This window comes from Nomascus leucogenys, chromosome 22a, assembly GCF_006542625.1.
Source record: "Nomascus leucogenys isolate Asia chromosome 22a, Asia_NLE_v1, whole genome shotgun sequence".
NCBI lineage: Eukaryota > Metazoa > Chordata > Mammalia > Primates > Hylobatidae > Nomascus > Nomascus leucogenys.
The window spans coordinates 141,702,508-141,716,882 of NC_044402.1; the positions used below are offsets into that span (position 1 = coordinate 141,702,508).

At 45.5% G+C, this 14,375-nt stretch overlaps 1 protein-coding gene across 5 annotated transcripts in view; it reads left to right on the forward strand.

Annotated features, from left to right (window-relative positions):
* Positions 1 to 1,422: 1,422 nt before the first annotated feature.
* The window catches only part of FARP2 (FERM, ARH/RhoGEF and pleckstrin domain protein 2), a 141,068-nt gene continuing 128,115 nt past the window's right edge, over positions 1,423 to 14,375 (forward strand). For all 5 annotated transcript variants that reach the window (XR_004027910.1, XM_030803359.1, XM_030803361.1 and 2 more), the window contains exon 1: positions 1,423 to 1,562. The gene's annotated coding sequence lies outside the window, so the exon portion shown is untranslated. The remainder of the gene's footprint in view (positions 1,563 to 14,375) is intronic.

A 14,375-nucleotide genomic window follows, 5' to 3' on the forward strand; every position in this document is an offset into this window, starting at 1 on the left:
TGGGTACTGAAACTCTTGCTCTCTCTAGTTCCTCAGCTGATAGCTGCCACACCTGCTGCCTTCCCTCCAGACTGCCAGCCTCAGGTCACCAGCACACACCCTGCAGCCTACCAGGGGTCAGTACCACCCTCTGGCCAGGCTCTCATCTGCACTATCCCCACCCGGCCCTGCCCGTCTGCAGGCAGGGATCCTCTGTTCTGGGGTGTGTGCACCACTCTGGGCCTGGTGGTGTCATTGGGGACTGGTTAGAGGAAAAGCCCCAGAGGTGGGTGGCACATGAGGGGAGCATCCCGCACGGCTGAGCCCAGTGTCGGTGTGCTCAGGTCTCAGACCCCATAGTTGTCTCAGGAGAAACGGAGGTTCCCCTGAGCCAGCATTTCTCCTGCCTGGGCTTCTGGGAAACGAAGGGTCAGGTTTCACTCTGGAATCCACAGCACCATAGGAGGAGTCTCTTAAGTTCCCGGGTGTTTCCTGAAGTTAATTATTCCCTCAACAGCCACATGGTGACAGTGGGTGACAGGGCCGGGCTAGGAGAGCAGGATGGGTAGGGTCTTGAAGAACACATAGGAGTTCAATGAACCTCTCAAGAGAAGGGAAGTATGCTGCGGCAAGTCAGGCTTCCATTCTCAGGTGGGGGTCCCTAAGCCAGAGGACGGCCATCCTGGCCGCCACCACGGAGCAGCCTGTCTCAGCCTTAGCACACCCTCGCGCGATCCTTCGATGATCCCCTTGGGTCCCTGTAGTCCCACGAGGGATGCAATGCATAGGAGTAAGGAGGAGGCTGGCGGCCAGGGACTGAGTCAAAGAGTGCAAGGAGAGCCGGCAAGGCCCAGGCCAAGACCTATCCCCGTCCAGCGAGCCTAGGCCTCGCCCAGCACCTATCCCCGCCCAGCGAGCCTAGACCTCGCCCAGGACCTAGCCCCGCCCAGCGAGCCGACTCCCCGCCCAGGACCTAGCCCCGCCCAGCGAGCCGACTCCCCGCCCAGGACCTAGCCCCGCCCAGCGAGCCGACTCCCCGCCCAGGACCTAGCCCCGCCCAGCGAGCCGACTCCCCGCCCAGGACCTAGCCCCGCCCGGAGAGCCGACTCCCCGCCGAGGACCTAGCCCCGCCCAGCGAGCCTAGACCTCGCCCAGGACCTAGCCCCGCCCAGCGAGCCGACTCCCCGCCCAAGATCTAGCCCCGCCCAGCGAGCCTAAAATTCGCCTAGGACATCGCCTCGCTCAGCAAGCCGACGCCCCGCTCAACGAGCCGAGCGCTGCACAGATTTATATCCTACGTCGCTGCCTGCCTGGTCCCGCCCCCTCTCCGTCCGTTCACCAATCAGAACTCGGTCTTGCGCCTTCAGGCCGCAGGATGGGGAGGCTCCGCCCTGGCGCCCCGCAGGCCAATCGACTGCGCGTCCGCGGCGCGGGGGCGGGGTCAGGGCGGGGCGCGCGGCGCGGGGGCTGCCGGCGGGCAGTCGGGAGCAGGCGCCGTCGACGCCAGCCTGGAGGCTGCTGCTCGCGACTGCGGAGGCCGGGCGAGGCCGGTGAGGACGCGGCAGGCGAGCGAGAGGCCGAGGGTGAGGACGTGGAGCGGCCTGGGCGCGCGGGGCCGGGGTGGGCCTCTCCGGGTGGGCGGCGAAGCCCGAGGCCCGAGGCGAGAGGCCCAGGCGGGGCGGGCGCTGAGGCCGCGGTCCACCAGAGATGGTCCCGCCCGGCCTCTGAAGGCCTTCGTGAGGCGGCTGGAGCTCCTAGGCGGGTCCGGGTTAGAGGAGCGTCCGTTTGTAGGGAGCCTGCCCCCACGGGGCAGGGCCGGGGAGTGGCCCGCGTGGACTCCCGGGTTGAGGGGTGCCGCGTGGAGGAGGCCGGTGGGGCTGTAGACCGGGGAGTGTCCCGCGTGGACTCGCTGGTTGAGCGGTGCCCCGTGGAGGCCGGCAGGGCCGTGGGCCGGGGAGTGTCCCACCCCGGAAGGACACCCCAGAGTGGGCCATAGGGACGCGCACGGTATGGGCCTGGAGGTGCCTGGTGGATGCATTTTGAGCCGTTTGCTTTTTTAGCATTTCTTTAAATTGTTTCTTAAAGGTGGGAATCAAGTGTTAGGTGTTAATATTTTTACTCCACTAAGGGCTAGAAATACTCCTAAGCCTGTGGGTAGCCTACCATGGGAAACCCATGAAAACGGGACCAGAATATGGCCCAGTACATTACACACCCAGATTACAGGCACCTTTTCCATTCACGCTATGGCAGCAACCGCTGGCCTATCGTGTGCCACTAATGGATGTGAAAAACAGAAATTAGAACAAGGCATCATTGAAGGAAAGATTGTCAATACATAGTGTTAAAAAAGGATGGGCAGATTTAAAACCCAAGGCCAAATCTTTAAAGGGTGGTTTTTCTCTCTGGGTTTGTTTTTGTTTTGTTTCCCTGGGGTATTTTTGTCTGGGCCACTGTGAAAATGTTTGATAACCCTGAGGTGGCAGTGGGTTAGCATGTTGGCCTTGTGTAGACTGCCTTATAACAGGCGACGCAAATTTTCTCAGTACCAGAGAGATGGGAGAGGACATTTGAGGTAGGGAAACACGGAGTAACCTTTACTTGTAGGCCAAATATAATTTAAATTTTCTACATCTGCTTGTTGAAAGTTTTTGTTTTTTTGTTTTTTTTTGAGGTCCTTAAAGGTTTAGGAAGCACTTCATGCTCGTTATTTATTCACTTTTCCAAAACTCTTCAGAGACATGACCAAGTTGCATAGCCCCATTTTAAAGTAGAGGAAAGGGAGGTTGAGAGAGGTGGAATGACCAGTTTAGGGTCACACCTAGGGTACTTGCAAATACCATCTGTACTTCTCATGTGCCCTATCCTTGTTGCAGATTCTCATTAGATGGTTCACTATTAACAAACTAAATGCTGACGATGCAGTTTCCTGGACTGCAGAAGTTTGCTGGCTTATTTACCTATAGGACTATCAGTCGTTAGTAGATTTCCAGGTTCCTTCTATACTAATTCCTTTCCCAAAGAGGAAGTTGATATAAGGTGTATTCATTTCTCTCTGCCTCAGGTTCCTTATTCAAAAAATGAGTTTAAAATTTACTTACCTTGGCCAGGCACAGTGGCTGTAATCCCAGCACTTTGGAAGGCCGAGGCAGGCAGATTACATGAGCTCAGGAGTTCCAGACCAGCCTGGTCAACAGGGTGAAACCCCATCTCTACTAAAAATACAAAAATTAGCTGGGCTGGTGGCGCACGCCTGTAATCACAGCTACTTGAGAGGCTGAGGCACGAGAATCACTTGAACCCAGGAGGTGGAGGTTGCGTTGAGCCAAGATTGTGCCACTGCACTGCATCCTGGGCGACAGAGCAAGACTCTGTCTCAAAAAAAAATAAAATAAAAAAAGCTGTGTTAACAAGATGCCTGGCACAAGGTAAGTGCTTAATAAATGTTAGCCATTATTATTATCAGGTGGACAAATAATCCGAGTAGAAAGTAGAACAAGCTAACCCTGGATATTTACAAAACACAGCTGAGAAAAAATTAGGCAATAATTAAGCAGATTTATCCTGTTTGGAGGGAATGATATGAACTGGATTGCCAAAGCAAAGATCAATGCATGGGCAATTCCATGTGAGCTCATTTAAATCCATTTGGCCCAAAGAATTCAGTTGCTTCCTTCCTTTCCAAACACCCCTGCTTCTAGTCACATCAATACCTCTTCTATATTCAGACAGTAACAGATTTTTCTTACTGCTGCTTACCCTTTCAGTTTTGTTCTTATTTTTCCTTCACCCACTTTCATATCAGCTTGCCAGCTTCCCCTTTACTCAGTGCGTCATGAGCTTCATAAACACAGCATAGTGCTAGATATACAGGCAAAACCCCATTGTAGTGTTGGATGCTGAGCTGAGGTAATTCCAGTCATGTTCTCTGAGATCAGAATATAGAGTCCTTTGACCATAGCGTATTTGTCAATGCCACAGGGAGTTGAAAAGTTGAGGATCCTACAAAGCAATATGATAAAGCCCAGTCTTTGGTGATTTTCTGGGGAGCGTTTAGTTGACAGTGATTCTATTAATTGGTCTAATCTTTTTGGAAAGTAGCAGTATGTGGCAAAGATTTTGATTTTGGAATCACACTTTTCAAAACAGTCTGATAAACTTTCTTGTGTCAGTATGGTAGAGTACTCCATAGCAAGTAAACATGCTTCAGCAAGCTGAATCCCATCCTCCCATCCAAGGAAAATTTAAACCATTTTGATCCACGGAAATATGCTTTAAAATGTGACTTAACTGAAAAGTTGAAATGGTGTGTACAAAGCAATTATAGTGTTGTAAAAATACATGAGGACATGAACAGGATCAGGAGGGTAGTTAGAGGGATGTAAGTGGTTTTATTTTAAGAGTCATGAATTGTTTTCCCCTAAACTGGTGTTTTAGTTTATTGCCATTTTAAAATTCAAAAACAAAAAGGCCCTATAATGTTGTAGGATGCAGTGATGAATCTTGCTTAATCCCATCTTTACCCTTCCCAGCCCATCCTCCTGATTGCTTCCCAAAATGAAAATGTAGTCATGTCCTATCCCAGCTGCAAAACCTACTTAGGTATGGGATTCCATCCAGTTGGCCCCCTAGAGCTCGCACAGCACAACCCCAGGCCACCTCCCCACCTCCCCTCGGGTGTCTCAGCCCAACTATACTCGTCCTTTCCCAGCTGCTCCTGCAGTTTCTATGTAGTCCTCTGCCTGTGCACACACTATGCCCTTTGTCCACCTGGTCTCCTGTTCCCCTGTGAGGGAAGCTGCTCCAGGTCAGGCTAGCCAGCGGTGCTGCCTCTTACTTTCTGCTCTCTCTGTGACTGCAGTGGGCAGGTAGTAGTGGTTACTTTCTCAGTTGTCTCCCTTTCTGAATTAAACTTCTGTATCTGTGTGTGCTCTGTGCACACCATGCAATCACGATGGGGTTGAGGCCGCTTGCGGAGCTGAGTGACTGCTAACAAATCACTAACCTTTCTGAGCCTGAGTTCTTGATGCCAGCTGCACATGGTTATTGTGAGGATTAAATGAGATGACATAAGCAAAGGGCTTGACATGCATCTCCTTGCAGTGGTGGTCATATAGGAACATGGTAGCTGTTGTAATGTGTACCAGGGCATTTTTGAGGCCTTGTCTTGGACCTTGTCCTCTTGATGAAGCCTCCTCCCTGTCTCCCTCCAGCTGCCAACTTCCTCTTTACCATCCTCACTTTACTCACTCCAAGGCACTTATTCACCATTTAATACATGTTAGGTACTGTCTTCTTCGTATTTGTCCACTATATAGGGGGGTATTTTTCTCCCTTAGGAACTCCTGTATCCCTAAGCATTTAGACTTGCCTGAAACAGAATAGAGCTCAATAAATATTTGAATGAATTAATCAGATTTCTTCTGAGGCAGAGGTAGATGCCAGGTTTTATGGAGCTTGAAGGTATACAATTTGGGGGAAGGGGAGAACTCTTTAAGAGAAAGAATACAAAGTTACAAGTGAAAACTAATTTAGAAAGTGAGGCTGGGAGCGGTGGTGGCTCACGCCTGTAATCCCAGCACTTTGGGAGGCCGAGGCGGGTGGATCACGAGGTCAAGAGGTCAAGACCATCCTGGCTAACACAGTGAAACCCCGTCTCTACTAAAAATACAAAAAATTAGCCAAGTGTGGTAGCACGTGCCTGTAGTCCCAGCTACTCAGGAGGCTGAGGCAGGAGAATCACTTGAACCCGAGAGGCTGAGGTTGCAGTGAGCCGAGATCACACCACTGCACTCCAGCCTGGGTGACAGAGCAAGACTCTGTCTCAAAAAAAAAAAAAGTGAATATTTAGAATGAGAATGTAACAAATTTGAAAAACCTGATCAATAATGCAAATGGCTAAATTGAGAAAAATAACGTTTGTTAATTATCTAACACACCTGTGTAAAATTTTTCCTTTGGCTGTGTGCTTTTTAATCACATTTTCATATGACAGGATATAGAAAGAACTCAGCGATTCCTCTAGCACAGTTGATAAATTTTTATTGTTGATAGGGTACATAAAACTTATGGTTTCACATATAGACGTATTTGCTGTTTCTAGTACTGCTACAGGTTGGTGTCCCAGAAAAACAGATGTTCAGGTAAATCCTGTTTCGCACAATTCCATTCAAAAAAGGAAAAAAAAACACATCTAAGGCACACAGAATTGTACTGCTATATTGATTATTTTTCTGGTAACTGATCTATTCGCTTATATTTTAGCACGTCTGATGGTAAATTCCCCACAAACAAGCATCTGGCTCCCTCTATTTCAAACCATGTTTCCTTTCCACTGCCCACACACTTCCCTGAGTCAGACCCCATTGGACCTATTCACATTGCCACAGGATCCCTGGCCCTTCACCTTTATTTCATAAAAGCCCTGGTGAACCAGCACAGTGGGTGGTAGCAGTATTTCTAGAAGGAATACCTGCATTGAGATTGCTGGTAATCACCTAAGTTTGCATAGTAGAAGTAACTGTAAACAGCATAAATGTGTCCTGTTAAACCCAAACTAAGTGTCTTTCTCCAACTTAATGTACCCTTAGGTGGATCTCAAAAATGCCAGCAGCCCCTCCCAAGCTACCTGACATGAAGGGGAAGAGGAACAGAGGCAGAGTTGCAGTGGGAAAAGGCAGTAGTCTTAATTTATTGCAATTAGAATGTTTTGGGGGTAAATTTTACAAAAGTGTATGACCATAGGGACACTCTGCTTAGGTCCTTTCTCGGGACATTGGAAGGAGTTGGTGCAAGTGAGGGCCCAGAAACCTGAGCCAGACTAGCTCTATAGTCAAACTGCTTTTGTGGGGTTAGTTTCCTGGTCCCTGGCTTGATGCCAGATAACCCAGTAGGGGAATGTGAGGTGAAGGTACTAAGTGAATCTTCCAGGAGCTAGTGGGAATGTGTTTGGGAAGGAGGAACTACTTTTAGAAATTGTTTAAATTACTAGGCTTTTATAAATCTCTTGTGCCCTTTATTATTATTATTTTTATTTTATTTTATTTATTTATTTTTTTGAGACAGAGTTTCACTCTGTCACCCAGGCTGGAGTGCAGTGGTGCAATCTTGGCTCACTGCAACCTCTGCCTCCCACGTTCAAGCGATTCTCCTGCCTCAGCCTCCCAAGTAGCTGGGATTACAGACACACGCCACCAGGCCCGGCCAATTTTTTTTGTATTTTTAGTAGAGACATGGTTTCGCCATGTTGGCCAGGCTGGTCTCGAACTCCTGACCTCAAGTAAACCACCCGCCTCCACCTCCCGAAGTGCTGGGATTACAGGCGTGAGCCATCACGCCTGGTCCCTCTTTATGATTAAAATCTCAGTTGCTTTGTTAGTATAGTAGTTAATAAGATGAATGTTGGAAAACAAGTATCAGTATCTGAACCAGAAATGGAACCCAGAGAGTGTTTAAAAATATTAATTTTGGCCGGGCGCGGTGTCTCATGCCTGTAATCCCAGCACTTTGGGAGGCTGAGGCGGGCAGATCGTGAGGTCAGGAGATCAAGACCATCCTGGCTAACACGGTGAGACCCCGTCTCACTAAAAATACAAAAAATTAGCCAGGTGTGGTAGTGGGCACCTGTAGTCCCAACTACTCGGGAGGCTGAGGCAGGAGAATGGCGTGAATCTGGGAGGTGGAGCTTGCAGTGAGCCGAGATTGCGCAACTGCACTCCAGCCTGGGCGACAGAGCAAGACTCCATCTCAAAAATATATATATATATTAATTTTTAATTGAACTATTTTTGAAAGAAGAGCAAATACAACTCTAAGGGGAAAGACAGTTATTCCAGCTTTCTCTTGGAGGGTAAGTAATGGCATACTGTAGGTAGCCCCTATCAGTTAAGACTTTTAAAGCTGGTAGTACTTCTGCAAGATTCTGCAGAGAAACCATCTGACTTCAAAGATAATGTATACTCATCACTGTAGGCGATTTGACAAATACAGAAAATAAGGAAGAAGAAAATAAAAATCAATCCTCTTACCCCTCCCAATGATAACCACCGTAAATATGTTTTAAAATGCATGGATGTGGAGCTGTGGTTCTGGGAGGTGGAGGGAGCATATTCCATCCTGCCTCTGCCACTGTCTGTGGCTGTAAGACCTGGACATGTGCATGGAGCAGCTGTTGAGGACTCCGACAAGTAAACGGTAACAGGCGGATGGGGGAGAAGGCCAGAATTTGAAGCACCACTTTGCACCAGTAGTGAGTTTCCTGTCTTCCCTTCAGCATCCCCTGCCCTGGACTCCAGCTGTCGAAAACCTGGAGGCAGGTACCCTGTGTGAACAGGGAGAGCTACAGAGTAGTTTTATAGTTGGGCCCCAAGACAGAAAGTGGGAGAAAGCCATCATTTTTTTCCTTCTTGCTTCCTCTCCTCCGGTCAGCCCTGCAGTGGCAGGAGTGTGTGAACACCTAAAACTCTTAGGGAATGGGGAAAACCCCAGTTGCCTTTTTATTCTCTTCCCTCCTGTAGCTCAGTCCCAGGCAAGATGCAGGCACAGGAAGAGCATGGCTAAACGGAGTAATTAAAGCCGTAGGTTTCTGGTTGGAGTCTGAAAAGGGGAGCGCAGGTTACTGGAAAGGATACTAGGGAGATTCCAGAGAGGGAAGAGCTCAGGAAAGTGACCCCATGAAGTTGTTAGTTAACTTACAGGCTCAACACTGAGCTATGCATGCGTGATGTGACCCAAAACAGGTTGCCAAAGACAGAACTCAACTATGGGATAGACCATTGCCTGGAAGGCAGGCTGGCCACCAAGCAAGTAGGTACCTGCAGGACATTGCTGAGGAACACGGCAAAGGCTTTGAAAGTGACACTGATACCATGTTCTACAGAAGGCTGGTCAGGGCTGGGTGCGGTGGCTCACGCCTGTAATCCCAGCACTTTGGGAGGCCGAGGCGGGCGGATCACAAGGTCAGAAGATTGAGATCATCCTGGCTAACACAGTGAAACCCCGTCTCTGCTAAAAATACAAAAAAACAAAATTAGCCGGGCGTGGTGGCAGGCACCTGTAGTCTCTGCTACTCAGGAGGCTGAGGCAGGAGAATGGTGTGAACCCGGGAGGTGGAGCTTGCAGTGAGCGGAGATTGCGCCACGCACTCCAGCCTGGGCAAGAGCAAGACTCCGTCTCAAAAAAAAAAAAAAAAGAAGGCTGGTCAGGACTTGGGGACTGAATCCAGCCAGGCCAGTGCCTGCTCAACAAAATACCAGCATTCCCCATAGGATTTAAACAAGATCAAGAGTCTCTAAGAGCATAATGTTAAAAATGTCCAGGATACAATGCAAAATTTACTCAGCATGTGAAGAACCAGGAAAATAACTCGTGAAAAAAGACACAGGCTAAAGCTGAGGTGGTGCCTGTGTTGGAATTCTGTGATAGACTGTGGTCTGCAGATTTGTGGCCTCCATGAGCTTGACCTCCTAGTGTTTATCCTAGGAATATACGACTGACTTGGCAAAAGCATGTTGCGGATGTAATGAAGGGTACGAATCAACTAGCCTGGATTTGTTGTCTAGATTATCCAGGTGGGCTTTAGGTAATTGTATGAGCCTTTAAAAGCAGGGATCTTCCTCCAGCTGGTAGCAGTTGGGGAAGGCAGAGAGATTCGAAGATAAGTTTTCAACGTAACGTTTCTGGCATGGAAGATGGAAGGGGCCGTGAGCCAAGGAATGAGAATGACAAACAGCTGACAGCCAGCAAGAAGTAAGGACCTCAGTCCTATACCCACACAGACTTGAATGAGCCCGTAAGTGTATTCTCCCCCAAGAAAATCCCCGCAAGACCCCAGGTCAGCTGACACCTTGACTTAGACCTTTTGAGACCCTAAGCAGAGAACTCTGCTGAGTTACATTACACTCAAACTTCTAACTCGTAGGTACTGTGAGATAGTAAGAGGCTCTTATTTTAAGCTGCTAAGTTTGTGGAAATTTGTTAGGGCTACAGTTTAAAAAATAAAATAAAACTTTATAAAACCCCTATTATTAAAATAGTCCAAGAAGTAAAGCTACTCTTGAAACAGATGGAAATATAGAAAGTCTTGGCAAGAAAATAGAAGATATAAAGAAGTGGGAATTTTAGTGAAAAATACAATAACTGAAATAAAATGGAGGAAAGAGTGAATTCATAATGCATGGATTTACAGTTCTTTAAATCAGTTTTTTGTTTGTTTTTAATCTTTTTAATACTTTTCATTTTTTCTTGACAACTATTCCTTCACGGTCATTTTTAATACATCTTTTCTGCTCTACATCCTGAGAGAAACTTCTCTAGTAATGAACTGTAGAAATGATCCCTGTAAATATAGTCTTATGTTTTTTTAGTCTTGAAGAATTTGCACAGTAGTCTATTGGACTGGGAGCCATGCCAGATATTAGTCTCACCCCTGCACAAATCAGGTCGGTGGCCTTGATCAAGCAGCTTCGTTTTCAAGGCTATAGTTTCTTATGGAAAGTAGAGACTGGGCCAGGATTTCATAAAGTAGGAACTTCTCTCTCCCTCTCTCTCAGCTTGAACTCTTGCATGGGTTCCTTGAATCCTTATGTACATCAAAAATTATTGCTAGATTTGTTTTTTGTTTTCACTTGTGGAAAATTCCAAACATTCACAAAAGTAGAGAAAATAATAAAGCCCATGTATACAGCGTCAATGATCAACACATGGACAATCTTTTTTTCCTATACCCACCTCCACTGATCCCCAACTCGTTGGATTATTTTAGAGTAAATGCTAGATATTATTTCATTTTATTCATAAATACTTTAGTATCCATCTCTAAGAGAGAGGGACTTTTTTGCCCTTCATGTACCCACAATACCACTAAAACACTAGAAAATAATATTAACCTCTTAATATCATCTGATGCTTAGTTAGCATTCGCATTTCTCTGATCTGTAAATATTTGATTCAGGATTCAAATAAGGTCCTATATATAGCATTTGATAACATCATACCTTATAGATAACATGTCTTAGCAGTTTGTATTTACACACATACACACACTGTTTCCTTTTTTTGTTGCCATTTACCAAAGAGACAAGGTCATTTATCCTGTGGGATTTCTTTGTGGTTCTTTTATTCCTTAGGATATATTTTCCTGGTGATGTAGAATGAAGTTACTGGGCTTTGAAGTCACTTGAAGTAATTTTCTTTAGTTTAGCTGATGTCTTGATTTACAGTTAAAACCATTTGTTTCATTTCGTTTGGGTTTTTAGGACTTGCTTTTCTAAAATATTGATTTAATTTTGCTTTCTAATTATGTGAAACCATTTATGAGGTTCCCATATCAAAACTACTAAACACCGTGTACAGTTTCCAACATTGGTTACCCCTTTCACTTCCTCCCTCATAGGTAACCATTTTCGTTAGCTTTTGGTTTATGCTTTTTTTTTTAATGTAAACAAATACATACCACTTTGGGAGGTTAAAGCAGTGGAATCACTTGAGCATGAGAGTTTGAGACCAGCCTGGGCAACCTAGTGAGACCTCATCACTACTAAAAAAAAATATATATATATATATATATATATATACACACACACACATATATATACACGCACATATATATGTACACACACACATATATATATACACACATATATATATTTTCTTCCTCTTTTAACAGAGGTTAGCATGCCATGCACCTGGTTTTGCACCTTTTATTCACTTTCACGCCAAAGCAGCATATACAGATCTTGCTTTTTTCTGTAAAGATTTTGATGTTAAATTGGATGGCTTCATACCATCCCCCACAGAAGTATTGAGAATCAGTTATCCAGATTCACTTCAGCTCCTAAAACTTCTGTTTTTCAGTTTGTAGAATTTTAACATAAAATCAGGATACCAGGTGTAGAGGATCTAAAATACACTCTAAAGGAAATAATACATCTGTTTAGTGTTCAGGCAATTAAAAAAAATAACCTGGGGAGTAAAAGTAAGATTTTCAAATATTGGTTATGTACAAAGAAATCTCTTTGGAACAATTAGTCTGTGTGTATACTATGTTGTTGAATTTGTCTGAAAGTGATCTTCCTTTTCTTGCACACATTTAGCCACTGTTGCATTATGCTAAGGTAGGAAGATTGTGATAACATGATTTTATGGGGTATATTTAATTTTTGGCTATCAAACACTATAAATTAGTAGAAATCAAGAACATATTTTCTTTCCGTTTGTTCTCACATTGAGCTGCCTTATCACAGAATCATGGATTCTTAGACCTGAAAAATATCTGATTAGCCCTTCCCTTCCTCTGTCATTTTCCAGTTGAAAAAGCTGGGGCTGGGAGTGGTGCCGTGACTGAGTTTGTTAATGGCAGAGTTGAAATTGAAACCTAAGTGTGCTGGCCCTGAATTTCCACCATCCCCAGCTGCTGCTGCCTCCTTCCTTGTTCCCCATTAGCGCCTGCCTTTTTATTTGGTCTTTGTTAAATGACAGCTTGGTAGATACCTTTCTGTGTCAGTAAGCGCTCTTCCATCAGCAGAGTTCTTGAGTTGTTGACTGCCCCTCTTGGTGTTTAAGGGACAGCGTTGCCCACATGTGCATCCTCCTCAGTGGTCAGCTCTGTGCAAGTGACACAGCCATCCTGAAGCACCTGCTGGAGAAGTGTGTGCAGGTGAGTTCTGCAGCACCCTTCTCCCCAAGCTTCTGGGGCCAAGCGTGGTTTCTGTGATGCTCGGGCCACACTGCCTTCAGACAACACTGTAGCGGTGTTGGTGTGTTTTTATGCAGCATGTTCTGGGGAGGGTGTGCAAGCCCTGCTGGCCCGCCCACCTGCCCAGCCAGCCATTTCTCATTAGCAGTTTGAAGGCCTTTCTTTACGGTACAGGTCTTGACATTTTTCTCTGCTTCCTCACAGTGACTGTTTAGTTCCTTATTCTAAAAGTTAGTAATGCTGAGAAAGAGAATAAAGAAGGATCCGTCTCTTGCTGTGCTGCAGTAAAGAGGTAACGCACCCCAGGGTTGAGGGATTGAGGAAGAATTCCATTTGGACATCATCAGCAGTGAAGTTTGTTCCCAATGCTGCAGTGGACTTTCGTATTAGATGAGTGTAGAGAAATATTAAGTTCATATTCTGCTTTCTTGGGTTGGTCGTAGAGGAGTTTAGTTTTTTATTTTCCCAAAGCAGACAGTGAAAAATATTTTAGAAAAGGTGGTTTTTTTTAATTGCAAAATAGAAATATTAGCCCCTACCTGTTACTGTGGATGGTGGACTATGCTTTTGTCTAAAAAGCCATGTGCTGATTTTCCAGCAGAAGGGGAAGAGTTTTGGTAGCCAAGTCCTAGCTCTGTCACTTCTAAGTTATTTGTTCCTTGGCAGGCCTTTTTTTTTTTTTTTAATAGATTTTATTTTTTAGAGCAGTTTTAGGTTAATAGCAAAATTAAGCAGGAGGTAAAGAGATTTTCCATATACCCTCCACACCCACATACACACAGCATCCCCTACTGTCAACATTTGTCACTAGAGTGGTCCATTTGTTACAAACCTACTCAGTACATCATTATCACCCAAAGCTTTGGCAGACTTTTGAGCTGAATTTTCCAACTTTAAAATGGAAATACATGTCACAGGGTTTTCTGTTATTATTAAATGAGACTATAATCACAAGAGCAGAGTTTGTAGTAGGCAGGACCAAATGTCAGTAGTGCAAATTGTATCGGCCACCAGAAATGTTTTTAGGAATGAAGACTGCAAAGCATTTCATTCACATTGAAAGAAGATGGCACAATAAACTGAGTCCCCCACGGATTCTTGGTTGTTTACATTGCCACTTTCCTCTGGGTATCTGGGAAGTTTAAATGGCAGGAGCAGGGATGGGCAGAGGTTGACGCCAGGTTCCTAGGACCACAGAACATGGTGTGCCAAGGACTGTTCATGGCCTTGCCATGTTTCTAGTCTAGCCTGTGTGTTCTTGCCTCTTTAATACTTGTTTATAAGCACACAAAGCAAAACAAAGGTAATTTTCATTAGTCAAAATTTATGTAAAACAGCCTCAGCCTCCCGAGTAGCTGGGATTGACAGGCTTTGACACTGAGGTGAACCGACAGTCACAGCAATGGGGTTACCTGCCGGTTTTCTATTAATGTATTTTTTTACATTTCTTTAGAGATAGAGTCTCACTGTGTTGCTCAGGCTGGTTTCAAACTGCTAGCCTCAAGTGGTCCTCCCACCTCAGTCTCCTGAGTAGCTGGGATCATGGGTGTGCGCCACTATTCCTGGCCTTATTAAGGTCTTTTTAAGCTTTCGTAAGCTTAGTAATAAACTTAAAGTCTTAAACTTAAGTCTTAGTCTTAAATTTAGTGTTAAAGTCTTAAATATAAGTCTTAATCTTAAAGCTGAGTAATTATTAAACGGA